Raw genomic sequence first — 26,628 nt, forward strand, 5'->3', positions numbered from 1 at the left:
GAAGTGGACAGAAAAGTGAATGGTCACTGAAGACTCTTTGAAAGCCCATGCAAAGGGAACAGGGAGAGGAGCTGAAAAAGGATGGGGAAGGGAGAATTATAAGGATGGAGAAAAGGTGGATTTAATTTATTTTTCCAGGCAGTGTTCCCCAGATGAGAAAAAAGAAAAGGGACTTCAATTCCCATGAGCTACATTATTTGTAGCTGAAGTTATTTAAAGCTATCTCAGAAACTGATTATGTTTTATAGTCTTTCATAAGGTTTTGTGGGCTTTCTCTTACTTTACAGTTTATTTGTTGAGGTAAAGGAAAAGATGACTCCATCTCTTTAAATTATACAATTTTAAACCGTGCAACTCAAATCTGCCCTGAGATGCAAGGGTCTCAATCAGGAATCAGATGTTAAGTCAAAGCTCAGAAACTGTTAGGTGTAAGAACAGATTTTGAGGCAAGAAACGAGATGGAAACGGAGTAAAAAGAGCCATTTTCCCTCAGAATAGGTTTGGGATGCCCAGAACTCCTTTTTACCAGATGCAAGTGTTGCATTGTAATCAAAATTGCTTTTAGAGGAGATTAAGGCCTTGCTGGAGGTGGCCTCTGTGGATCATCTCTGGGAGGAGGTAGCATGGGTTCTCTTTTTGCCCACATCTAGATTTAGCTCCTCAGCTTTTATGAGTTCAATTCCAGCCCCAACGTGCTTTATTCATAGTACACTTGGATCTAAACCCAATGGCAATCAACAAGTAACTAACTGGTCAAGTGCTTAAACACATCGTTGCCAGACAGCTACCCAAACCCTGAGGAGTCCTGGAAGGATATGCTGCCCCTCCACTGAGGAAGAAAATTAAAATCCTTCCATGAACGATCGTTCCATCGAAGAATAGGTTCTCAGACCATCTCATTGGCCTCCAGAACTGCTTTTACTGAATTGTGCTTTCCTGGCATTGCTGGCTGGCTAGTGTGTAAATTGGCACAATCAGATCAGATATGTTCTTGCTGAATAAAAACTAATAACTTGTTAGTTTGATTGGTTCATACCTTTTGCCTCAATCTATTTTGCCACGTGGGGAAACCAAGCTATTTTTTGGTTGGTGTCCTTCCAATTGCGATGAGGGGCTGGAGTCTCTCCAAGAACTTAGACTTTCCTCTGGGTTTAGGACCCAGATTGTTCTTTCTCGTTCATAGACATGTTGTACTGCCTCTCGTCAGCAATGTCTCACCCATGGGCAAAGCAGGCTGCTCAGGACGTTATAAAAACTTGGAAATAAGAGGAAGGATGACTACCTGCCATTTCAATATAATTCTGGAATATTATGGAATAGGTTTACCAAAGGATTATCTAGTTCTTTAGCAAAATATACCTTTGCTTGATTTATTAGCTACTATTGATTAGGGCATAAACTGTATAGTAAGAAGACTGATAAATTACAAATTCTTCTTGCCAGTAAAAAGTATACGCATTCTTTAGTAGAAAACTATGGATCCACGAATTATGGTTTTATTCCTTTATAGACATCAACCAGTTTCTAAAAATCTAATTTATCAAATATTTTATCACTCTTTTTCTGATTGACTATATAAACCTCTGTTCTGCAAATGCTCATTGAGCCAGTTTTACTATTCTGCTTGTTCCATCATGAAGGAGTTAAACAAATCTTTGACACACAGTCACCATATATTTTATTTTATTTAAAAAATATATATTTTATTGATTTTTTACAGAGAGGAAGGGAGAGGGATAGAGAGTTAGAAACATTGATGAGAGAGAAACATCTATCAGCTGCCTCCTGCACACTCCCTACTGGGGATGTGCCTGCAACCAAGGTACATGCCCTTGACTGGTGTCGAACCTGGGACCCTTGAGTCCGCAGGCCGACACTCTAGCCACTGAGCCAAACCAGTTAGAGCGGTCAACATATATTTTAATAATAATTGTATTTTTAACATTTTGAAAATTATAGCTTGAAAAAGCCTTTCCTATCTGTTCTATGAAGCCCATCTTACACGGTTTGGGTGTCCTTTGTCTAAAGAACTCTCTTTTTTTGATCTCTGTAAGTCAGATTATTCTAACTTTTATGAAAAAAAAGCAGAATGGTGTCATAAGCAGAGAATTAGTTTTAGAGTCAGACAGATTTGAGCTGGAATCATTGCTTCCTGGCATACTTTTCAACCTTGAACAGACCACTTAACTTCTTTGGTCATATTTGTCCCTGAGATTGAATGAATCACATGTGTTGCAATAATTAAATTTCTCCATTTATTCATTTGTAAAGTTGGGAAATCAAATTGGTTAATCTTTAAAGTCCTCTTCAGTTTCAAAATTCTCTGATTCCAACATTTAAGAGATTCTTATTCCCATTTAACTTTCAAGAATCATCATTACATGCACAAAGATCGCTTCTTCTAGTTTAATGCTTGACTATAGAATAGCAACAGCAGGCTGAGCAGGGAGAACTCAAATAACCTCCAAGCTGGCTTATAAATCCCCAGGATGCTAGGTCTCCAGGTCATTTTCAGTTCCACTCATAAAAGTACCAGATGCTTCATTAAGTGTAAATCTAAATATCTAACAATTCAGTGGGCTGACATCTAACTTTGAAACAAAGAGAACTATAGTTAAAATAATTATTACAACTTGTGCCAAAGTCCCCTGAGAAAACAACCACCAGATGAGGGTGGTTTATTCTTGGCATCATGATACCATCTTCAAGGACAGATCTCTAACAAGAAAATATTTTTTTCTATTCCTTTGGACTCATAAAAATAGGGGATATTTTATCATGCTTGTGAGCTTAAAGTCTTATCTGATTTTAATTTTGTACATTAATGACAAAATATGTTTTAGTGATGCTTTTTAAAGTAAATATTGGCATGGTGTTATCCTGATAACATTTCTAACCTTAGTTAACCTGATTTCCTTTTCTGAAGTAATTTTAAAATTGTATTGCAAAACATCATTATTATGATGATTATAATAATAACCTAACTATTTCAAAAAACGTAATTATTACGAGAAGTGAGGATTTCCAGGATGTAAGGCATATGTGAGTGATACATCCATTTTCACATTGAAGGGGAACAGAGTTTGCCACCCCAAAATACACCTCTTTGGGATGTTGATTATTTTGAGCTGACTTTTCTCAAAAAACAACAGACTCACGGAAAACATTTGACCTTCCCCCTTAAAGACCTATCTCCAAATTCAGTCTCATTGGGGATTAAGGCTCTAACATTAGGTATTTAGGGGACATATATTTCAGTCCATAACAATGTGATATTTGTTACTAGCCATGTTGGCTCTTGGTTCTTGAGTTTGACAAAGAGAGAATTCAGAGTCAAGACCTCTAGCGCAAGGGGAAGTTTATTTAGCATGCAAAGCGAAAGTATACTTGAAGGGAAGAACTCACAGAGCTGGCTTGGCCTTTTAGAAAGAAAGTCACAGAGGCAGAAGAAGTGAGCCAGCTGGGCTGTGTGGACTCAAGAAACAAGTTACAGAGGCAAAAGAAGGGCCCTTGGAGACAGGTTCAGGGAGTTAGCCTGGGACAAGCTGCTGCTATCCATGCTCCCCTGTTTGCAAGTCTCCTGGGAACCCTTAGAGCAAGCATGTCAAACTCAAAGGCTAACATGGGCCAAATAAACAAGGTTTAAGTTTATGTGGGCCACAAAAAAACAAAAGCTTCAATTTTCATAGAAATGTAGGTTTATTTTGATAGAGACATGCTGAATACAAAGGGCTGAAATAAGTGAGTAAGCGTTAACAAAAATAATAGAACACTTAATAAAAATTAATATTTTTTTCTTGAATATTAACTTACCAGACACTGAATAACTTCACAAATTAATAAGCACGACACAAATAAACCTATTTTCTTGTTCTCCAAAAGTGAAATATTTCCTGTTGCACACACCAAACAAGTCAGTACAAGACTAAGGACGTGGCAATCGGCTGCTAAAATATTTGCTGCTAGTATTAGTGGAGAGAAATGGTATGCCTGCTTGTAAGATGTGTAAGGGAAATTAATGCAACATGATTATAGTAATCAGTCATTAGCGAACGTTGTAGTTTGTTATTAATAATCTATATATATAAAAGGCTAAGCGACCAGCTGACCGGCAGACTGGCTGGTAGGTATGATGTGCACTGACTGCCAGGGGGCAGACGCTCAACACAGGAGCTGCCTGAGTGACAGCAACTTTACAGGCCAGGTCGAGGGATCCCACCTGCCAGAGGGACCCGCTCACTTCGCAGACGCCATGCCCTTCGAGCCCCGGCGCCACCCCAGGTGCAGCCAGGGAGGGGCTGCGAGAGGTTGGTTCTAGAGCATGTCCAGCCCGTTTTTCCCAGTCCCGCCCTGCCGGCCACCTTCTAATTAATTTCCTTTCAATGTGCATGAATCCATGCACCAGGCCTCTAGTTATGTATAACAGGATATTGTAAAAATTAAGTTATGAAATTTTTATTAAAACATTTCTTACATTCCGTTATATTGGCTGGGCCGCAAAAGTATTCGTTGTGGGCCACATGCAGCCTGCGGGCCGTGAGTTTGACATGCTTGCCTTAGAACTTAGGAGAGAGAAAGCAAAGTATGTGCCTGAGGAAAGAGGGGAGAGGGGAAGGCGAGGATATGCTCCAGGGAGCGTGCAACATGCATCCTTTTTCATAACGGTTTTTATCTGTTTCCTAATGGCAGGAATTATAGGGGAGAATCTCCATGGAATATTCATCAGCTTCCCAGGTGTGTCCTTTATAGGCTGATTCATCAAAATGAGCTTATAGGGTCAGGGTTGTGGTCTCTACTGATGGGTTAGGCAAAAAGTCATTGGTCATTGCATCTGGTTTTGTTGCTTTCTGGGCCTGGAGCTGAAATGCAATGGAGGCCTAGATGTTATCTCTAGTTGATTTCAATGATTTGGCTTGAGTGTGCTGGTTATCTAAACATCCAGAAATTTAACCATTTGCATATGGAGAAGCAGGACTGACAGTTCTTTTTAGAAACGAGCATCTCCCTGTCTGCCACCCAGGGCCCAGTGTAATTCCCATAAAGGAGCACACGTTGATAAAGTGTTCAAAGTGATTTTCTGGGTCAAGCCCTGCATTACAACAAATATGGATTCCACAGAAAAATACGTCTTAAATTGCTTACTCTTCCTTTGTAACCGCAGTTCCTTTTGCTGCTGCCTAGATTGTTACACAAGCAAATAAATCCTTTTAATTGGCCCACCCTGGGGGCAAACAGCTCACCCCAGTAAGTAATCATGTGGAAGAGTGGAGGCTGCCGAGGTGGGGTGCATCCTGCTGAACAATCTTTGCTTTTATTTTACCAACTGATTTTAAAAGGCTGCATTGTAACTTGGCATTAAATATTTAAGAATGATATTTAGGTAAGATTGATTCATTTAACAGGCATAATGGAGTGGGGAAGCCGCATGGAGCGACTAAAGGGCTTCACAGTGGGAAATCTATGCTAGCAGGCATCAATCCGCACCTGGTAATGGCCATGAATAGGCGCGTCGTCTTGCTATTTAAATAAATTGATGTGCAATTCATCTGCTGTTTAGAGCCATTGGAAATGCACTGCGCTAACTCTATTCCTTGGCAAGCATCCCAATTAAGGGCCTGGGTCATTTATCAGAGTGCCAAGTGTAGTTTAAGTTGCTACCAAGCTTCTACCTTTTACCAAAATGGCTATTTGTTCTAAAAGGGGCCACAGAGGATGGGGGTGGAGGCGGGGCGAGGAGCAGCAAGGTGTAGTAGGAAAAGGCTGGATGCAGATAACAGCAGTTCATGTCCTGACTTCTCCACTAAGCAGCACATCATTGAATCTCCCCGAAGTTGAATCTTTTTCTCTATAATGGGAAGAATGATGTGCCTGCTTTACTTTCTTGTGAAGCACAAAACAAGATAATAAAAGTGAAAGCACATTTCAGTTTAAAAAGTGCTGTTCAAATTGTGAGTTATCACTAATAGCATAATCCTTGCAGGGGCACCGTAAGTTGCTGCCATTTATTTCTCCTCACGTTCTGCAAGGTTTTCTCGCCTCCCTTTTCCTGTCTTGATCAGACAATCTCAAAGCTGGGAGGAGAATCAAAGTGTTAGCCTTTTAAAAGATTCACACCTTATGAGATACATAGGTTTGTATTTCTTGGTGCTAAATGTTCGGAGTAGTTTTGTAGTTTCATTAGCCACCTCTTGGTGATATATACATCAGTAAGGGAGCACTTTAAAAGCATTTAGAGTAGGTATGATCATAAAGAGCAGCTAACTAATTTGAGAAATTTATTTTATGCTAAGACTTTTTAATAGATTACTGTTGATTCCAGTCATTTTGAAACATTCCATCCTCTCCTTCATTTTGCCCAGTTGGACATGTTTGGACTTGGGTATAGAATATGGAGATATGATTTATGCCTGTTAATTTTAAAGAACTATAACTCCAAACCAATTAAGTCTGTGCTTTGCATTGAAATGGGAGTTCTGAAAAACAAAAGTGCTTACTTTTCAATAATGAATGTCTCCCATTGAAAAGTTTGAAACAAGCAATAGGATGGGTTATAATCATTTGTGGTCCATTTTTCTTGCTGATACAATTAAAGGAAGTGCACAATAGCCCACTAAAAGTCCAATGATAGAGTATGCATATTAGGAATTGTGTTGACTTAAGTTGTTTGCCATTCTGATTTCTTTGTTGTTTGCTTTTCTAATTATGTCATGTACATTATTAAATATAATAATTAAGATATTGACTGTAGTTTGATGAATATTACTTAATCATTAATTTCTAATATATTTCAATATCCTCTATGATTAAACCTGATGGCTGACTTAGTCAAATGAAGATATTTCCATTAAGGGCAAGCAGTGCAACAATAATTCAACTCCATCCAGTGAGAGCATATGCAGTGTCTCCTTTTATGTAGCTAGGTGATATTTTCCAACCCCTTTCACTATTTGCCAACAATTGCCATCCTATGCACTATAACTCTTCTGTCTACTCAGCCTTCTGCATTGATTTTTATCTTTCCTGGCTAACTGTCACCAGAATAATGGTTTCAACGAAAATCTAGTTGGTATCAAGTTTTTTTGCTTCGGAACCAGAATGTGCAAAGAAGCATTAGTTATATAGATAAAGTTTAGTGGAAAAACATTTTCCCAGATTTGCTTGGAACAGAATTTCTACTATTTTCAACTAAACATTCTTCACAAGATATTAAGAAATAAATAGTGGCAGTAGCTGATTAGGTAGATGGTGGGACACTACTAAATTAGACTGCTGTCTATCTGGAGTTTTAACATGAATAAATGCTCAATTCTCTGACTAATCTTTTATGTAAAAAAACAACAACAATGGAATTCACAGTTCCCTTCTTGAACTCCTCTTCCTTCCCATACATTATTGTGATACTGTATTCATATTTTTGTTAAACTATAATCTTCAGAATACGTAAATTCATGCCATTCATAAAAATATAAAATGAACACATGCCAATATTTTATTTACTTACCAATTAATGAGGGAACTATTAAAATGTTATAATTCGTTCAAAGGAGAATCAGAAGAACAGACTTACATAGACAATTAGAAATGATATCATGAATTTGCTAGCACATGCAAAACTCAACATCCTATGGGCACTAAAATAATGTCAGGAACCATCTTTTCTATAGGGTGGAAATTAATTCTTACCCTATCAGACAAAATATAATTACATTTCTAAGGATAAGAATCATCCTCATTACAATCAGTTTTCTACAACTTATAGAATGGCAAAATAGCCTGGCCAAAGACAAAAAATAAAAACACTTATAGAATCAGATACCTACAAAGGATTTGCTAGATAACATCCAGCATTCCATTGAAAGGACATTCAGTGATCTTTTGCCCATTTCTAAGTCTTTTATAATCTGTCCTAACACTTTTAGTTGGATGATGTCATTTTGATCATAGTAAGATTTTCCGACTTTAAGTCTCCTGAAAACCAGCCCCTTGGCCACCAGAGGCCACTTATCAAGGATGTGAGGCCTTTTTTCCTTATTTCCTTTTTTGCCCTCATATCTTAGGTCGTCCTCACTAAGCACTCCTGACCTCCATCCCTCAAAAACGCATTAGTAGGTGCTCTCGGGGCTTGTGGTCTTACTGCACGCATTAGTTAATGCAGTTAGTATAACACCATGAACAGAGGAAGAAGAGACTAAAACAGAGAGCCCAAACAGTGGCTTTATTCTCAGGGTGTCTCTAGGCTTGAGGAAGAGAAGTGAGAAAACCACATTCTTACTAAAAGTGGAACAGCACATGGATGGCGCTCACTCTGTATTTTTTTATACTCCAGCCTGATGAACATGTAACTTTAGTCTGTCTTCCCTAGCAACATTCTGTACTAGATATCTGTCTGCCTCTGTTCTAGAGTGTTCTACTATCTCTCCCTCTTTCTTGCAAAAATTTCCAGGGGAGGGGGGAACTCAAGTTAATCAACTCCCGAATACTCCGTGGGAAATCTCTCTGGTCAGGTGGATCTCCAACATGCCTGCTCCTCTTTGTGTTGCCATAATCAGGGGGTCAGATAACAAGACCTATTGGACCTGGAAAAGCAGAGCGGGAGGCTCAGAAGTCTAAATATAGGAGCATGATTAGAGATTAATTATTAAGACACTTGCTCTAAGGCCTTGAGCTTGGAATGCCAATCGATGACAAAGATCTGCCCTGAGCAGACAGCCAAAAGGAGCCACGGAAATATGGCCTGAAGATGAAACAGAGACCATGTCTGGGCTGTTATGTTAGCCTGCACAAATATGAGGACCAGGTTAAAGTCCACATGAGGAACAGTCGGCCCAGGTAAGATTCAGTCACAGAGAATGAGGAGTATTCTAGGAGACAAAGGCAATGTCAGAAGTGTGGCTCATGGGCTGGAGGCCAGAGGCCAGAGTGGCAGCAGCAAGTTTGACTCACAGCTAAAAAACCTGCATCGTTACTAGCATGTTGCTGGGAGGGTCTAATGCATACAGTGTGTGTATGAAGGAGGGTGAGTCTCTTGATGGTTAATTCAACCCTTTTCTGCATTAGAGGGCTGTGGGGCGGTAGGCAGCAAGGAGGACTCAAGCAGCGGATGAGGGATATTGCCTCCGAGTTAAACTACAGTTTCTGTAACTGAAAACTCCCAAGGAGACATACGACATTTGGAAGCTGAGTGCTTGCCACTGAGGTTTTAAGTATACAGCTCAGAGCCTGCTGTGAAGTTCTGTCCTCAGATACAGGACTTGATTACGATTCCAGGTGCTTAGCGAACCCACTGCCAAGTATCTGTGCCTATCCAGTAGCTTTTGTGGATTCATAAATCACAGAACCCATTTTATCTTGAATTTTAATTTTATTTGCCCTTATAGAGTGATAAAGTCAATAAAAGTGAGGCTCATTTACTCTTAAATAATTAAAATCCTGGTTTTTAAATAGCTATTAGATATCCAGATAGTCAATTGAATCCATTTTTAAAGCGCATTAAAACCTCTATTTTTATGAAATAGAAGGGTACTTTAGCCACTCAAAGGCAAAAATTCTGTCAGATTAGTTACGGACCAAGTCTACCCAACGATCTTTGACCACTTGATCCTTGAATTAGCATTGCAACTTATTTGTGTACATTGCTAAGTAGATACATATTGCAAATTCTTCTAACCTTTTATAATTTTCTAGAACTAATGATATGCTATGGGCACCTTAATTTACTCATCATTCTGAGGTCACGTGTGGTGTCTGAAGCTGGGCTTTGTGAGAGAAATATTTCCAAAGTGAGAACCTTTCCAAGTAAGCAGATGTAGGACAGGGAAGAGGGGGGCTTAGAATTTGAGGAAAGTCGGTAGGAATCAGCACTGTAGTCTTATAAAGTAACTAGAACCACGATGGTGGCTTTAAGGGAGCTCTGCCCTATTCAAGGCAGAAATATTTTAAAAATTGCCTTGTCTCCTGGATTTAAAAATAGGTTTAAAAAAGGCTTAAAATTTATCAAAATCTTTCTGAGTCCATGAAACAAAGTAAGTCTTAACTCTGTATTGAGTCATCTATAAATGGAATCATCGAGTTTTTGGTGTAAGACTACTATAAAAGCTAATTGGGGCAATCTGTAACTTATAACACTTGATATTGAGATTTAAAAAAAAAAACTATCACCTGTTTCATGATGTTTGAACAAATTCATATAATGTATCAAGGAAATAATTTTTGGTCAAAATTGGTTATTTTGAAATTATCATAAAAGAAAATTAATATTTTGCTCATATAAGCCTATTGAATAGATACTATTGGCTTAGATAATTTTCCAACATGAGGAATATTGATAAAATATAATATTAAAATATCACAAATGAATTGTATTGTCTCCATTACTTATTTTCTACAAATAGATTGACTGAGCAGAACTGGCTAAGTAGTTCTTTTTTATTAATAACTAGAGGCCCAGTGCACAAAATTCATGCACTCGGGGGGGGGGGGGAGGGTCCCTCAGCCCGGCCTTCACCCTCTCGTAGTCCGGGAGCCCTCGGGGGATGTCCAACTGCTGCGGAGGCTGGAAAGGCTCCTGCCACCACCACTGTGCTCTCCAGCTGTGAGCCCAGCTTCTGGCTGAGCAGTGGTCCCCTGGGGGAATGCACTGACCACCGGGGGGAAGCTCCTGCATTGAGTGGGATTGGGCTGAAACCGGCTCTCTGACATCCCCCAAGGGGTCCCAGATTGCAAGAGGGCGCAGGCCAGGCCGAGGGACCCCTCTGGTGCACGATTGGGGTCAGGGAGGGATACAGGAGGTTGGCCAGCTGGGGAGGAACCGCAGGAGGACTCCAGGGTGTGTCTGGCCCATCTTGCTCAGTCCCGATCGGCTGGAACCCAGAAGCAAGCTAACCTACAAGTTGGAACATCTGCCCCCTGGTGGTCAGTGCACGTCATAGCGAGTGGTTGAGTGGCCTTAGCATAGCATTAGCATATTATACTTTGATTGGTTGAATGGACGACCGGACACTTGGCATATTAGGCTTTTATTATATAGGATTGTAAGTGTACATTACAAAGCAATTGAAGGCAGTGATACATTCTATATAATCCCAGTTGCTTCAGCTTTCTATGTACCTGAATTTCCTCATGTAGAATAACTGATGCTTTTCTCATTACACTGCTTTGAGAATTAAACAAATCAATACTTGGAAAGTTTAGGTCTCAGCACACACTAAATAATCAATAAATTATTATGTTTATTCTCATCACTATTGTATTATTGGCTGCTCCATTCAAATGTGCACTTGCCTCACCTAGATTATGCTCATTCCTCAACACCTTCCCTCCTCCTCTCTTGTCTATGGAGTGCATCTTTCTTTCAAGGTTCTTTCCTGAGTCATAAAACCTTCCCTTAACCAAGGCTATCCTCTTAGGCTTCTTCAGATTGCACTTTGCACAACTCCAGTGGGTACCCTTTACATGATGGTCATTATATTTGGACAGTTATTATGATAATACTAGTGATCCAGTGCATGGATTCTGCACATTGAAAGGAAATTAATTAGAAGGTTGCTGGCAGGGCGGGACTGGGTGAGATAGGCTGGACATGCCCTGAAGCCAACCTCCCACGGTCCCTCCCTACTGGCCACACCTTGGGTGGCGCTGTGGCTCGAAGGGTGTCTGTGGAATGAGCGGGGACCCTCTGGCAGGTGGGGTCCCTCAGCCTGTGGGGATTGGGCCAACACCAGCTCTCTGACATCCCCCAAGGGGTCTCAAAGTGCGAGAGAACACTTTGCAAAGTTGCTGACTTACAGGCTGTGGAACACAAAAGCAAGTGTGCAGTAAACCAGATTCAGGGCCGACAGTGCCCCAGCAACAACATAACCTATGGCCAAAGGTGGAATTGTGGGGCCCCAAGAGGAATCAGGCTCCCTCCTCTCTGGTTTTGGGGTGCGTCACCTAAGAACCGCTGCTGCCAAGTCGCTGCAGCTTGGCAGCTCCTGTGTCGAGTATCCGCCCCCTGGTGATCAGTGCACATCATAGCAACTGGTGATCAGTGCACATCATAGCAACCATTGGGTCAGAAACTTAGCATATTAGCCTTTTATATATATAGATTCTGGCAGATATCACAAAGTGTCTTGGAAAGGGCGCTTACGCCCATTTGTACAATGTCAACTTTTAGGCTAGTGGAAATGCAATTATTCATCATTGAACTTTCACTAATTTCCATGCATCATTGAGCTTTCACTAATTTCCGTGCATCGTTGAGCTTTCACTACTTTCCATGCATAGGTTACTAGATGGAAAGCTAGACTTGGCATGTATAATCCTTGAGAATGGGGAAAGAAATATTTGTTACATGATTAAGATTAAGTGACCTTTAATACAAAAAAAAATTTGAATCAGTTTTGGAGTGAACTTTAGGATAGAAGATTTTAAATCCTGTTGGTTGTCTTGCTCAAAGCTGTGCCTGAGACCTTGGTCTGCAGCCACAGGAATTAAACAACCTCCTCAAAAGCAATGAGACTTATATAATTTCTTTCAGGGTCAGTGTTCTTATTTTAAAATTGGGCTAAGAGCACTTGTCCTGCCAATCTAGTTCTGAAAAAATCAAATAAGCTTATGTTTGTGAAAATGACTCATAAACATAAGAATATTTTTATATTTTGTTTCACATATCTTGGAAGATATGTGAAACAAAATATAAATTTCCCCAACTTCTGTTTTCTTTAAATCATAATCATGAGCATGGCATCTGTCTTCCTTCTACCTTTTTCCTGAAGGCCAGCATGGGACACGGGCTGGTTAAGTGACAGCTCTAACCTCCAGTTTATGGTGTTAATAAAAGCTACATCTCAGGAAAGGGCTTGGTCAGATTTTTAGCTTATTGGGTCTCACTGAATGGGGGTTTGGGTAGGTGAGGCATCCAAACAAATGAAACGGAGAAGTCTGATGAGAAAGCAGGTTTGGAGAGGTCAATGGGAAGTGGACCGTGGGGTGATCAGAAGAAGAAGTCACCCCTGGTGGGGCCATTTTTTCCTGATTACCCAGCTATCATATTATTGCGTTGGGAGCTGTTGGAGGCACAGCCCTGAGCAGACACGATCTGTGTGACTGAGGATCAGGAACACTAAAATTCAAACTGACACTTGAGGAATCTGAACATTTGGCTCCTGGATTAAAAGAGACAGCTTGTTCCTTTTCACAAACACATGGTTTCCTAGACTAAAGACTGAGCAACCCTGAATTTAGTAAGCAAGGCCTAAGTGGAACATAAGCTGATGCTTTAATAGAATGAAAACGGATGCTCCCGGTTTCCATAAACATTCATTTTTTTCCAGCTCATGAGTACCTTTTCTCGGGGATGAAATCAATCTTTTTGAAATGAGGAAATGAACTGTGTCACTAGCCCTCAGAGTTATGAGTGAAAAATATGGTGGATGTTCAGCCTCTCGCAGGTGCAGAAAATAATTCAGCGTATCGAAAATGTCATGTCGACCCCTCCGATGACTTTAGCCTCTGTTTACCAAAAATCGTACTCGATTTGAATTCTTTAAGTTTTCAACTTGTCCTGCCTTTAAAATTCTCTTTCTAAAAATGTGGAAATAGTTCGAGATCCCTATGCCTTTTCAAAAAAAAAAAAAATCATAGATATTTTTAGCCAGAAGGGACCTTAGACAACATGTAGTCAAATCCCTTCAATTTAAAGGTGAGATGCTGACTCAGAGAGGTGAAATGATTGCCTCAGATTGTTGTCGAGCTGGGAATCCAACCAAGTTTTCTTCTTTCTCTGTCCTCTACACTACACCATCTAGATAAAAGAATAAATAAGTCAGTTTCTTCTCATCACTGTTAACCTAATTTTGTGGAACTCAGCTACACAGAACATAATGGTTAAGCGTATGGTTGGTATCTGACCTTGCCTCCATTGTGACGATGGGTAAATTACTGAATCTAAGCTTCAGTTTCCACATTCGTAAACCGTGGATAAAGATTCACAAGTGTATGATGAAGTATTTATGTAAAGTATATCAAGCCAGACACTGAGTGAGTGAGTGCTTCATGAATATTAGCTATTATTTGTATGTTTACATCCGAAAAACAAAAATGTTTGGGTGTGGTTAGAGGATTCTGCAGTGAAAAACAAAACGTGACGATCCATGTTCCTTGGGCTCTAAGTAATTGCGAAATCCTGAGGAGCAAATTGAGGTGTTTAAAAGTCAAACACTTCATTTACATATACTTGCATTTCTTTTAGAAAGACTCGCCCTCCCAGGACTTTGAACACCAGGTAATGGCTTTCAGTTATTCTCCATTTGGATAGCCAGTAGGAGAGCTTTACCAAACGGGAGAAAATAGTCAAGCCAGCTTCCCTGCCTTGGCCTGTGGGTTTCCCTCAGCACAGAGTGCTGTTCTTCCCTGTCTCTCCACATTCTGCTCATCCTTCATGGTTTTGGCTCCAGTGCAGCAGGAACCGTGCACTAGCGTCCTTTGCCTGCCTCCTGGAAAGCTATGCCACTGCTATTAACAAGCTTCAACACAGATGCTGCTCTTCTCAGGTCCTCGTTGGCTCCCGCTAGCCCTGAGGTTAGAGCTCATCTCTCTGCACCACAGCACCCTGCACGTTTTCCATCACAGGACTTGGAGAGGTGACGTGACATTCCCACTGGAGCCCTGGCTCTTCTGCCAGATTACCTGGGCTCCAATTTTTGCTCTGCCATTTCCTGGATATTTGATTTTAAATAGGTTTCACACCCTCTTTGTACCTGTTTCTTCCTTTCTAAAATGGGGCTTACATGGCTCAGATGGTCAGTATGAGGATTAAATGGGCTAATTCATTTAAACAAATAATAAAAGTTACCCACTATTATTATCTCATAGTATCATGGCTCCTTTTTTTTAAAAAAAAAAAATCCTCATTTGAAGACATGTTTTTATTGATTTTTAGAGCGAGGAAGGAAGAGAGAGAAAGAGAAACATCGATGTGAGAGAGAAATATGGATCAGTTGCCTGTGTATGGCGTTGACTGGGGATCGAACCTGCAACCTAGACATGTGCCCTGACTGTCAATTGAACCCAAAACCTGTTGGTGTATGGGATGATGCTCCCACCAACTGAGCTACTCGGCCAAGGCCCTGGCCAGGTTTTGAACTCCTTGAAGATAAGGCCCAGTGTGTGTACAGTATTCCTTTAGCATTTAGCAATAGTGTAAGTGCCCAAGTCATGTTAGCTGCAAAATGAAACTAAAAAGCAATAACTTTAGTCAAGAGCAGTCTGGAACATGTTGAGAATCTTATTGACCACTCAGTTTCTGCTTCCGTCATGATTTCACTCCAAAATATTTATAATTGATATCCTATATAATAAAAGTCTAATATGCTAAGTGTCTGGTCGTCTGGTCATCCATCCAACCAATCAAAGTGTAATATGCTAATGATATGCTAATGCAGCTCAACTGCTCACTATGACGTGCACTGACCACCAGGGGGCAGACGGTTGACTGTTCAACCAGTCGCTATGATGTGCACTGACCACCAGGGGGCAGACCCTCTGAGTGGTAGGTTAGCTTGCTACTGGGATCTGGCCAATCAGGACTGAGTGAGATGGCCCAGACACACCCTGGAGACCTCCCTTGGTCCCTTCCTGGCTGGCCAACCTCCCACATCCCTTCCTGGCCCTGATTGTGCACTGATGGGGTCCCTTGGCCTAGCCTGCACCCTCTTGCAATCTGGGACCCCTCAGGGGATGTCGGAGAGCTGGTTTCTGCCCGATCCCGTAGGCCAGGCGGAGGGACCCTACTGGTGCACGAATTCATGCACAGGGCACTAGCATATATATAATTGATTTCAGAGAGGAAGGGAGAGGGAGAGAGATATAGAAGCATCAATGATGAGAGAGTATCATTGATCAGCTGCCTTCTGCACATGCCCTGACTGGGAATCCAACTATGACCTCCTGGCTCATAGGTCTAGCGCTCAACCACTGAGCCAACTGACTAGGCCCTAAATTTTTTAAAAAATAAATGTCCTAAAAAAATAAAATAAGGAACTTACTTTAAAACAGTGCCAAGTAGTCATCATCAGAAAAAGTTCGAGGAAAAGTTATTTTCTATTTGCTATTATTTAGAACTACACTTTGTTGTTTTTTGTTGTTGTTGTTAAATTTTCTTTTGCACACTGTGTAATGCTTTGAATCTTATTTTAAAAAGAACACATTCACTATCTTAATTTAAGCTACTGAACTTTCATACTATTCTCTGGAGGCACAAGGCCAGCTTGTTATAATATGGACATTGAAATTAAGTTGCATCAGCAGCATCTCAGAAATGCATGTTGTAGCTGAATACAGCATCCGGTGTTGTCTGTGTTTTTATTTCAATAGCACTCATGTCATGGCTAGAGTACATGTTTTTTGGCTTGTTTGTTAATTCTGCCAAAATGTCATTCTTGTCAAAGTATCTACAGAGGCCCACAGTAGATGTTAAAAATGTAGCCTTGTGGAAAATTGCTGTTAATATTACTTAGCTTTTTTTTTTTTTTCTAAATTTCTTTATTGATTAAGGTGTCACATATTTGTCCTCATACCCCCATTCCCATTCCACACCCCTCCCCACGGATGCCCCCACCCCTCTGTTGTCCTTAACCATTGGTTAGGCTCATATGCATGCACACAAGTCCTTTGGTTGATCTCTCCTCCCTACCCCCACCCTCCTCTACCCACCCTCTGAGGCCCGACAGTCCGATCGATGCCTCCTTGTTTCTCGGTCTGTTCTTGTTCATCAGTCTATGTTATTCATCATTTCCCCTAGATGAGTGAGATCATGTGTTATTAGAAATATACTTATAAGAACTGAATGTGAGACAAGCAATAATAGTTATGCTGACAGGCAAATGAATCAGTCTGTAGTGAGTTTCTTTCTGGGCCAACAGTTCTTTGGAGACCCAATTTCAATGTCCACCAGTTCCTTATGTGTACATGTCGGCACTGACTTTTCAGTTCTGGATGGTGGACAAATGGTGGTAATGCAGGTCCGACTCCCTCTTGTTTGGTCTCGCCTGGATCCAGGGGCGCAGCCTCACCTGGACCTGGGACCCAGCATCACCCAGGCCCCGGGGCGCGTGGCCTCACCCAGACCCGGGATCCAGCCTCACCTGGACCCAGGGTCGCGTGGCCTCACCCAGACCCAGGGGCACGCGGCCTCACCCGGACCCAGGGGCGTGCAGCCTCACCTGGACCCGGGGGCATGCAGCCTCACCCGGGCCCAGGACCCAGCCTCACCTGGACACAGGGGCGCGTGGCCTCTCCCGGACCCAGGGGTGCGTGGCCTCACCCGGGCCCGGGACCCAGCCTCATCCAGACCCAGGGGCGCATGGCCTCTCCTGGACCCAGGGGCGCGGCCTCATCCAGACCCGGGACCCAGCCTCACCCAGACCCAGGATCCAGCTTCACCCGGACCCAGGGTCGTGTGGCCTCACCCGAACCTGGGGGCGCGCGGCCTCACCCGGACCCGGGGGCACATGGCCTCACCCAGACCCGGGGGTGCACGGCCTCACCCAGACCCGGATCCAGCCTCACCCGGACCCAGGGGCACGGCCTCACCCGGACCCGGAACCCAGCCTCACCCGGGTCCCCCTCTCTTTTATTCTAGTTGTAGAGCATCCGCTCAGCCAGCCCTCCGGTGGTTCTGGATGGTGTCTGCTCTGTTTTCCAGTTGTAGTTTCAAAATTGTTGTGGTAGGCAACAATCAGGCGTCTGCCCTATGCCGCCATCTTGGTCCTCCAGAAGATTCTTAAGTAACCTTATAAATGTGGTTCTAAACACTGTGTTGTCCATTAGTTTACTTTCCTCCATCCCTTCTATTCGTGACCTGCTTCGGTGTCTCCACATTTTGGCTGCCTCCCTATGTTGATGGAATGGCTTTGTGTGGTCAGTGACCTATAGGGGCCAGTAGCTCAGCTTCCCCAATCTCCCTAGGTGGTTGCTCTTGGTACCCCCCTTTGTGGTGTTGTTAAGTCTTGGTGTTGTTAAGCCTTGATTGCTGTTGGTATACTGGGAGGATTTGACCTCCAGTCCAATTGGCTGTGAGGATCAGCTGTGTCTATGCTGGGAGACATCCTTATTCAACTAGACTTGCAAAATTGTGAAAGCCTCTGTGCTCAGCTTGGATGGGTCAGAGTTTCAGGGTGGAGCCTACAGCCTTGACTTCCCGTCAGCCCCACCCTATGAGGTTCCTGGGTCTCAGTGTCCCTCAGTGTCCCTCTGTACTCCCTGCAAACACCTCTGAGAGAAAGGCGCCTTGGAGTTTCGCCCGCTGCCAAACAGTCCAGTCTCTCCCCCAATGAATCTGGATTCCCAGATTCTCGCCCGGAGCTGGGTTTCAGTGTAGTCGGAACTGGGGCTCAGCGCAGTCTGGAGCTTTTGTCTCCTTCCCACCAGGGCAATTCAGCGGCACAGTCAACAGACCATCCTCTGTGCGCATTCCCGTGCGCACCTCCGGAGCTCTGCCTTTCACCGCTCCTCTGTGTTTCCACCTTACAGCCCAGATTCCCCCAGTATGAGCCTGGCTTCCCAGGGTCTCGCCCGGAACTGGGGTTCAGTGCAGTCAGAGCTGGGGTTCAGCGCAATCTGAAGCTTTTATCTCCTTCCCGCTAGAGAACGCCGGCCAGGCACTCAGCTGCCCCATCCTCTCCGGCTCCGTCCTCGCCGCACGCGCACCCGTGTCTCCGCCTGTGTCTCCATACCTCAGGCTTTTACGGCTCCTCTGATTTTCCTTGTGGTTTTCTCTTTCCTTCTAGTTGTGGGCGTTTCAGTCAGCCAGCTTTCCTGTGATTCTGGATGATGTCCGTTTTGACTTTTAGTTGTATTTTTGAAATTGTTGTGCCAGGCTGCAGGTTAGGTGTTTAACCTATGCCGCCATCTTGGTTTCTCAATATTACTTAGCTTTTGAAGATGCTTTTCTTTATAAGCTTTGTGGTTTCATTGCACCTCAGCATAAATACTTTGGTTGTTTGCTTTTCATAAATGAACTAATTTATTGAAATATCGTCACACAACTAGTAATTAGGCATTAAGATTATCCCCAAATTCTGCCAGGGCACGAAAGGTCACATGGGTTTATAGACATAGAGCTAATGAGTCTGACTCATTTTAAAAAAATCATTTGTCATGCTTATTAGAATGAACCTATATTCCTTTATTACCTGGTACAAATCCTTAGCATATCAAGCCCAGAGCATAAAATTAAAATTGCATGAAACTTTGATCTCCTTCTTCATTAATCATGCTAGATAATTACACACAGGTGTCAGCCTCCATCTAATGGCAGATGCTTTCTGACCCCTAAAATAATGCTGAATATTTGCTGTGCACACTTACAAGGGAACTGAGATATGTACAATACAAACCATGAGTTGAAAATTTTACATTTCTTTACATCATGAGCTGAAATTTTTACCTGCACTATACTTAGGGATAACTTTAATTAGCAATAGCTGACAGCTAATCCAAGGATAATGAATTTGAGGGCTTAAATGAATAAAAGGATAAAAACGTATAAGAATAGTTCAAATTAAGTTTTGCAAAATTAATATTCATTTAGATAATGTTTTGAGACCTTCACTTGAATTTCTTTGTTTAGTTTTCCCAATATGTTACTTGAAATAAATAACCAAATAGTGATCACTTTATAATTCTATAATCACATGGTATTTCATCTAGTAAAATATACAGCACACAATGCCCTTTGTAAAGTGTTACGTAGTGACATATTAAGTTCTGTGCAATTGAGGATAGTGTGATGTTGGAATAAGTCTTCAATCTATTGACTTTGCTATAACTTTAAATATCTATTCTTACTTAACTTTTAATCAGCTGCCCCCAAGGGGGTAAAATCTACTAAGATACTAGTATAGTGTAACATATGAGTTATGCCCATATGTATTTTATTTACTCTGTTTTATTTTTCTAGGAATGAGAAAAAATAGAACCTTGTTACTGAAATCAAAGATTTACCAAGAACTCCAAATATTTAGGCCAATATAAGAGCACTATTCTTAGAAAAACAAAACAAAACAAAAACACAAATGTTAGCATAGTCAGTGAGTTTAAAATTGGTCAGCAAAACTCATTATAATTATTTTAATTTGCTTGATACAGATATCCAGGATGCTAGATATGTAATGTAGAAACCAGCCATACCTTAAATAACATTAATTATATGATTACATAGTAATTCATGAATTGTTTACTGAACATTAACTGTTTGTAGAACAATGTGCTAGGTCCTGAGGATATAGAGATGAAAGAATTCCTAATTAAAAGGAACTGACAGACAACTGGGGAAGAAAGATTAGCAAACCAATAATTATAATGGAGAGATTTGCAGGGAGTGCTATAGACATTCAAAAAAGAGGTCCCTAATCACCGGTGAGGGTTGGTCAGGAAAGAATTCCCTGGGAGAGTGATCCTGGAGGAAAGTCTGAAAAAAAAAAAAATTAGTTCAACAGGAGAAGACTAAAGGGACCGGAGTGCTAGAAAGAGGGAACAGCATGGATAAAGGCAGGAAGACTTGGAATAAAAAGCATATCCCTCTCTGGTTTAGGTTTGGGGTAGAGTATGTGCTGAAGATTTGCAAGAAATGAGACTGGAGAAGGCAGTACCAGGTCATGAAATCTTACAGTCATACTAAGGAGTTTGGATAAATTCTTTTTTAAAAATATATTTTATTGATTTTTTTACAGAGAGGAAGGGAGAGGGATAGAGAGTTAGAAACATCGATAAGAGAGAAACATCAATCAGCTGCCTCCTGTACACCCCCACTGGGGATGTGCCCGCCACCAAGGTACATGCCCTTGAGCGGAATCGAACCCGGGACCCGTCTGTCCACAGGCCAACGCTCAATCCACTGAGCCAAACCGGTTAGGGCTGGATTAATTCTTGAAAGCAATCATTTCAGACACATGTAGTGACATGGTACAATTTGATTTTTGTGCTATAAAACCCACTCTGATAACAGTGAGGAAGTTAGAGTAGGGTATGTGTGGGGTGGGAGTGGGGGGCAGGGCTAGGTGGTTTTTATAATATTTCAAAGAAGAATTTTTTTTATGGTATTTCAAATAGGTCCTGAACCACAATAGGGCTAATTGAATTTAAAAAAAAAAGGGATGAGATTAAAGTTAGTAAGAATAAACAGAATTTGGTTATATATACCCATATTAACAGGGGACTTGACCAAAGTTAGGTTGGGTCAATCAATATATGAGAAGTTTTTCTACCTGTATTTCTTTCTCTTTTTTTCTTGTTTCCCATCAAGCAGGTTTTTCTGGTGCTGGTCGCCTCAGGGAGGTATGGAACAAAGAGAGAATAGACATAGCCAACATACTTTTGGTTATTGTTTCTCAAAAGTCTAAGATTTAGGAGAATTTGGGGGAATCTGTAGAGTTGGTAAAAAGGAGTAGGAAGCATGGAAATAATGACTTGGTATTAAAAAACAACAACAAAGAATTTCCCCTAAATTAAAAAGAGTTCCCCCTTTCACCAGAAGGAAGAAATCAGAAGAACTTTGCTGAGTGCTGAGTGAGTCCTTCCTGAGGTGTAGGCCACCATGTCAGCCAGTGCTGCAATCGTATGATAGCTTGACTGAGGTGGACAATCCTGTTCTCCGGGGGGTGGCAAGACCAGAGAGAAAGGGCTACAGGACGCATTCTTGTGGGTGGAACTAAGGGCAGATTCGAGACTAGATGTCTGTGCCCCAATGTGGCGGAGAAGCCCCAGAGACCCACTGTATTTGAGGGGATTGTGCGGACAGGGACAGCAAATGTTCTGGCAGAAACGCTTCCTGAGGATGGCTGAGAAACGCTTGATGAGGATGGGAGCTCCAAATTGAAATGCTTTATAGAAAAAAAAAAGAGAATGTTTTATTTCTTTCCCACCTGAGTTTGTAGACTGGGCTTTATACATATTACAACATACATTTTGGGGGTTTGAAAGAATTATATTCCTTATGTTCTTTTTTTGGATTTCTCTGGAAAAGAGAGTAGCAAGAAACGTGAGTAAATGGAGGAAAAGCAATTTTAGGAAAAAAAAAAAAAAAAATAAATAAGAAAGAAAAAATGAGAAGGAAAAAAAATAAGTATTAAGATTATTTAGCAAGGACCAAGCATATTATAAGAGTTTTTCTCCTCTGGCAGTTTTTTTTGGGGGGGCGGTGGGGAGGGGTGTCTTTTTCTAAACAATGCAACAGATCTGTGTAAAATGCTTTGTATTTTATCCTCTCCAGAGAATTAAAAAATAATAGTGCTTTTCTTGCGTATCAGTCTCTGTCTGGAACTTTTTCTTTGTAAGTGAATAATTCATGGTAAAGAGAATCTTCTCATTGTCCATTTGTCTTCCTTCTGGATGATGCTCTCTGCTGTGGGTGGGGTCATCTGTCACCAAGTGTGCACAGGGGAGGAAGTGGCCCTTCCACTATCAGCAGTGACTAGAGCTTCCTGGGATTGCTGGCACTGCGGGTCACAGTTACATACATCTCCTAGTACCTGTCCTTTAGTGTCATCATTACCTTCTCTAGTCTGACTTTGCTGCAAATGATAACCCCAATTTTGCACAAACCCTTTAAAGCAGAACTCTTGTTCTGCTTCTTTCATCTCTTTCTTCCCAGTTTTTATTTTGTGTGTGATACTCCAAACACACTGCTGAAGGCGCCTTCCTACTTCTGAACCGTCTATAAATGGTGGCTTTGGTTGTAGTGTTTATGCCAAGATCTGGGAGACATCCAGGCTGGTTGACACCCACATACATTGAGCATCTTATCTGCAAGACCTGGGGGCATATGGACTCCTTCTTAATCCATTTTGGAAACAGTTTGCATGTGATAAACAACAATAAAACACTTTTTAGTTAGTTTGAAGTGTCAATTCATTATTGATTCAGATCTTCCTATTGATGAAAAACTCTTACAGCTTTACAGACTTTTCAAAAACATAGTTTGGCCAGCTTCTTCAGTGGTTTACAGATTTCTCTGTAGAATTTTAGAATTCCATCTGAAGTCCCTGAGTACCAAGTTTTAAAAAGGAAAGATGATCTTCCTTTCTTTCTTTCTTCCTTTCTTTCTTTCTTTCTTTCTTTCTTTCTTTCTTTCTTTCTTTCTTTCTTTCTTTCTTTCTTTCCTTTCTTTCTTTCTTTCTTTCTTTCCTTTCTTTCTTTCTTTCTTCCTTTCTTTCTTTCTTTCTTTCTTTTCCTTCCTTCCTTCCTTCCTTCCTTCCTTCCTTCCTTCCTTCCTTCCTTCCTTCCTTCCTTCCTTCTATAAACAAATATTTATTGAGCACCTCCTGTGTGTCAGGTGCTATTGTAGGAACCTAGAATACATGTTGAACAAGGTAGGCCAGGTCCTCCCCTTTGGAACTTATACAGGAGATAGATAATATACAAGGAACTAAGTGATAGAATGCAGGTAAAGCACTTACCACAAGGCCTGGTATGTAATAAGTACTCAATAAACATTATTATTATTATTTATTATGACTTCTGTAGTTATCAGATATTCTTAACAGTGGCTGGACTTTCCCTTTGGGCATTCACTGCTTGGGGTCAGGCTTCCTGTAGTTGTTGCACTTTTAGGTAAGGTCACTAATTTCATCAACCTCAGAAACTGTCTGGGCGGCTGACGTCAGGAGAGAATCTGTTTCGGAGGAAGTCTGGCCTGCTGCGTGCTCTGAGTCTAAGTTGAGGGACATATTGCCAGTAGTCACTTCCTGTTGCCCTGCAGACACATTTCCATCTTCTAGAATGCATCATTACAACTTCTTTCTTCACTTTTCCCCTCTATCATTAATGTGATATGTCAAAACAAGATGCAACATATCAATCATTTCTTGGAGGAATTCAATAGCAGTTTTTGTGAGTAATGAAAATGATTACCAGGTTGATAGTGAACTTACTATTGGCCGTCTGATATGACAGTTCTCTCACATGGTAGCAAGTGTTAAATGAACCTGAAAAGAAAACTGAGATGCCAGTGTAAGTAGCAATGGAGGGTGAGAGTTTACTCATAAAGCTATGTCTTATGACTAAACATTTTTCACTCTAGTGAGTATCTAAGGATCTAGATGGAAAAATATCAACTAAGACTTCTTAGAACATGTTCTGGGACCCATTGCCTATTCTCTAATTCATGGGTATTAATATTAAGGGGAAGGTACCTTGTAGGGTTTATCTGATATCTCAACTTTCATCTCAACTTTTTCAATAAATAAGATTGTCATTTTTTATATAGTCAAGAAGGAACATTTAAAAATATTTTCATCTGTTATCATCATCTATACTAATAAAAGGGTAATATGCTAATTAGGCCAGAAGTCTTCCAAGCATCCTTCCGGACAAAGCCAAGGTGGCTGGGGTCGAGGCAGAGGTGGTTAGGGGCAATCAGGCCAGCAGGGGAGAGCAGTTGGGGGTGATTAGGCCAGCAGAGAGGGCAGTTAGGGGCGATCAGGCCATCAGGGGAGCAGTTAAGGGGTGATCAGGCTGGCAGGGGAGCAGTTAGGGGCATCAGGCCCGCAGGCAGATGCAGTTAGGGGCGATCAGGCAGGTAGGCAGGCAGGAGAGAGGTTAGGAGCCAACAGTCCCTGATTGAAAGAGGGATGTCTGACTGCCGGCAATCGGACATCCCCCGAGGGGTCCCAGATTAAAGAGGGTGCAGGCTGGGCTGAGGGACCCACCCCCATGCACAAATTTCATGCACTAGGCCTCTAGTCTATACTAATTAAAAGGTGATATGCTAATTAGACCAGGAAACCTTCCAGGAGACCTTCCGGATGTCCTTCCAGACAAAGTCATGGTGGCTAGGCTGAGGCAGAGGCAGTTAGGGGCGATCAGGCTGGCAGGGGAGAGCAGTTGGGGGTGATTAGGCCGGTGGGGGGGGGCAGTTGGGGGTGAGCAGGCCAGCAGGCAGAGTGGTTAAGGGCGATCAGGCAGGCAGGCAGGTGAGCAGTTAGGAGCCAGCGGTCCTGGATTGTGAGAGGGATGTCCGACTGCTGGTTGTCAGACATCTGCTGAGGGGTCCCAGATTGGAGAGGGTGCAGGTTGGGTTGAGGGACACCCCCCCTACCCCCGCAAGAATTTCATGCACTGGGCCACTAGTCTTATATAATAAAAAGCTAATATGCAAATCGACCGAATGGCAGAATGACCGGTCACTATGACAAGCACTGACCACCAGGGGGCAGATGCTCAACACAGGAGCTGCCCCCTGGTGATCACTGTGCTCCCACAGGGGGAGCGCTGCTCAGCCAGAAGCCCTGAGCCAGGCTCACGGCTGGCAAGCGCAGCAGTGGTGGTGGGAGCCTCTCCCACCTCCGCAGCAGCGCTAAGGATGTCAGAGCAGGCCTAAGCCATCAGTTGGACATCCCCAGGAGGCTCTGGACTGTGAGAGGGTGCAGGCCAGGCTGAGGGACCCTCCCTTCCCCCGAGTGCACAAATTTTGTGCACTGGGCCTCTAGTCATTTAATAAAAGAAAATGTATTTTATATACCAAAAAGATAGAAAAGGCATATTCTTGGAATAAAGAGCACTTTTACAAATGAATAAAATTAATTTTATAAAAGAACTTTCTATACTGTCTTTATTTTACTTATTTTCAAAACACTCTGGGACAAGCTGTTACAGATTGGTACTAGTCAACTGTCATTCTTTAGGGTTTTCTTATGAACGCATTGGGCCTTACTGGCATGCTTTGTGAGAGCCGAGACCACAGCAAACCCTCATTCTCTGCCAGGGCCCACCTGCACTGCACTCAGAGCAAAGGCTCAATGAGATTGTAACAGATTACAGTTCACTATGAAAAGATTCTACCAATGAGAGCTGTGCGAAATCGGAAAGCACTGTTTCTGTGTCAATACGTTGTATACCATTAGAGGTCATCGAGCAGAGCTGACTGACTTGTCAAAGAGGGTTACAAAGGACATTTTTCTCAATCCGGATTTTCTAGACAACAGATCCCGAGGCAAGAGTTTAAGTGCTAACTTTACCTGGGAGATGCCAAACCTCGGGCAGAGAGTGAGGAAAGGGGCAGGGGAGGCGAGGGAGGTGGTGAAGCAATGCGAAATCAGACGATGAAGAGGCTGAAGAGACACAGTAAAGCACTTAGTAGGTGAAGGTTGTTTTGTGTGTTTTTTTCATAAGAAAAATTTTGGGAAAGGCTTTAAAGAGAAACTATGCCTAGATTAGTTTGTGGGAGAATAAATAGAGCAACTATAGGTCAAAGTTGGCTCTGTGGCTTACCTCCCTTGTACTTCTGAGGTTTATCATGTGGCACCTTCAAAAGCTGCTCTGTGTCAGATCCCATGGCCGTGTGTGGTGTTTTGTCTAATTCGGAAGCAGTGGGAAGGCCCAGAAACTCCATGGGTGGCTAAAGGTGGGGAGGAGCTAGGACTCGAGAGCAAGTGGCTTGTTGGTCATGAGTGGAGGAACCCTGTGGGCACAGGCAGTGATGGCTGAGGAAGACAGAGCAGCTGCGGGGCTGGCAGGCAGGCGGCTCTGAGAGGACCCGGGCAGGTAGCTAAAATGTGCGCCCATGCCGTATTCACATACAGAACGATGAACTAGACCAATGTTTCCCAATGTCTATTGTGGCATGCAAGACAATTTTAGGTGGACTAT

At 42.1% G+C, this 26,628-nt stretch overlaps 1 pseudogene; it reads right to left on the reverse strand.

Moving 5' to 3' along the window:
• Positions 1-26,314, reverse strand: part of LOC114234338 (60S ribosomal protein L12-like) — a 40,473-nt pseudogene extending 14,159 nt beyond the window's left edge.
• Positions 26,315-26,628: the final 314 nt, after the last annotated feature.

Source organism: Eptesicus fuscus, chromosome 13, assembly GCF_027574615.1.
Source record: "Eptesicus fuscus isolate TK198812 chromosome 13, DD_ASM_mEF_20220401, whole genome shotgun sequence".
Classification (NCBI taxonomy): domain Eukaryota; kingdom Metazoa; phylum Chordata; class Mammalia; order Chiroptera; family Vespertilionidae; genus Eptesicus; species Eptesicus fuscus.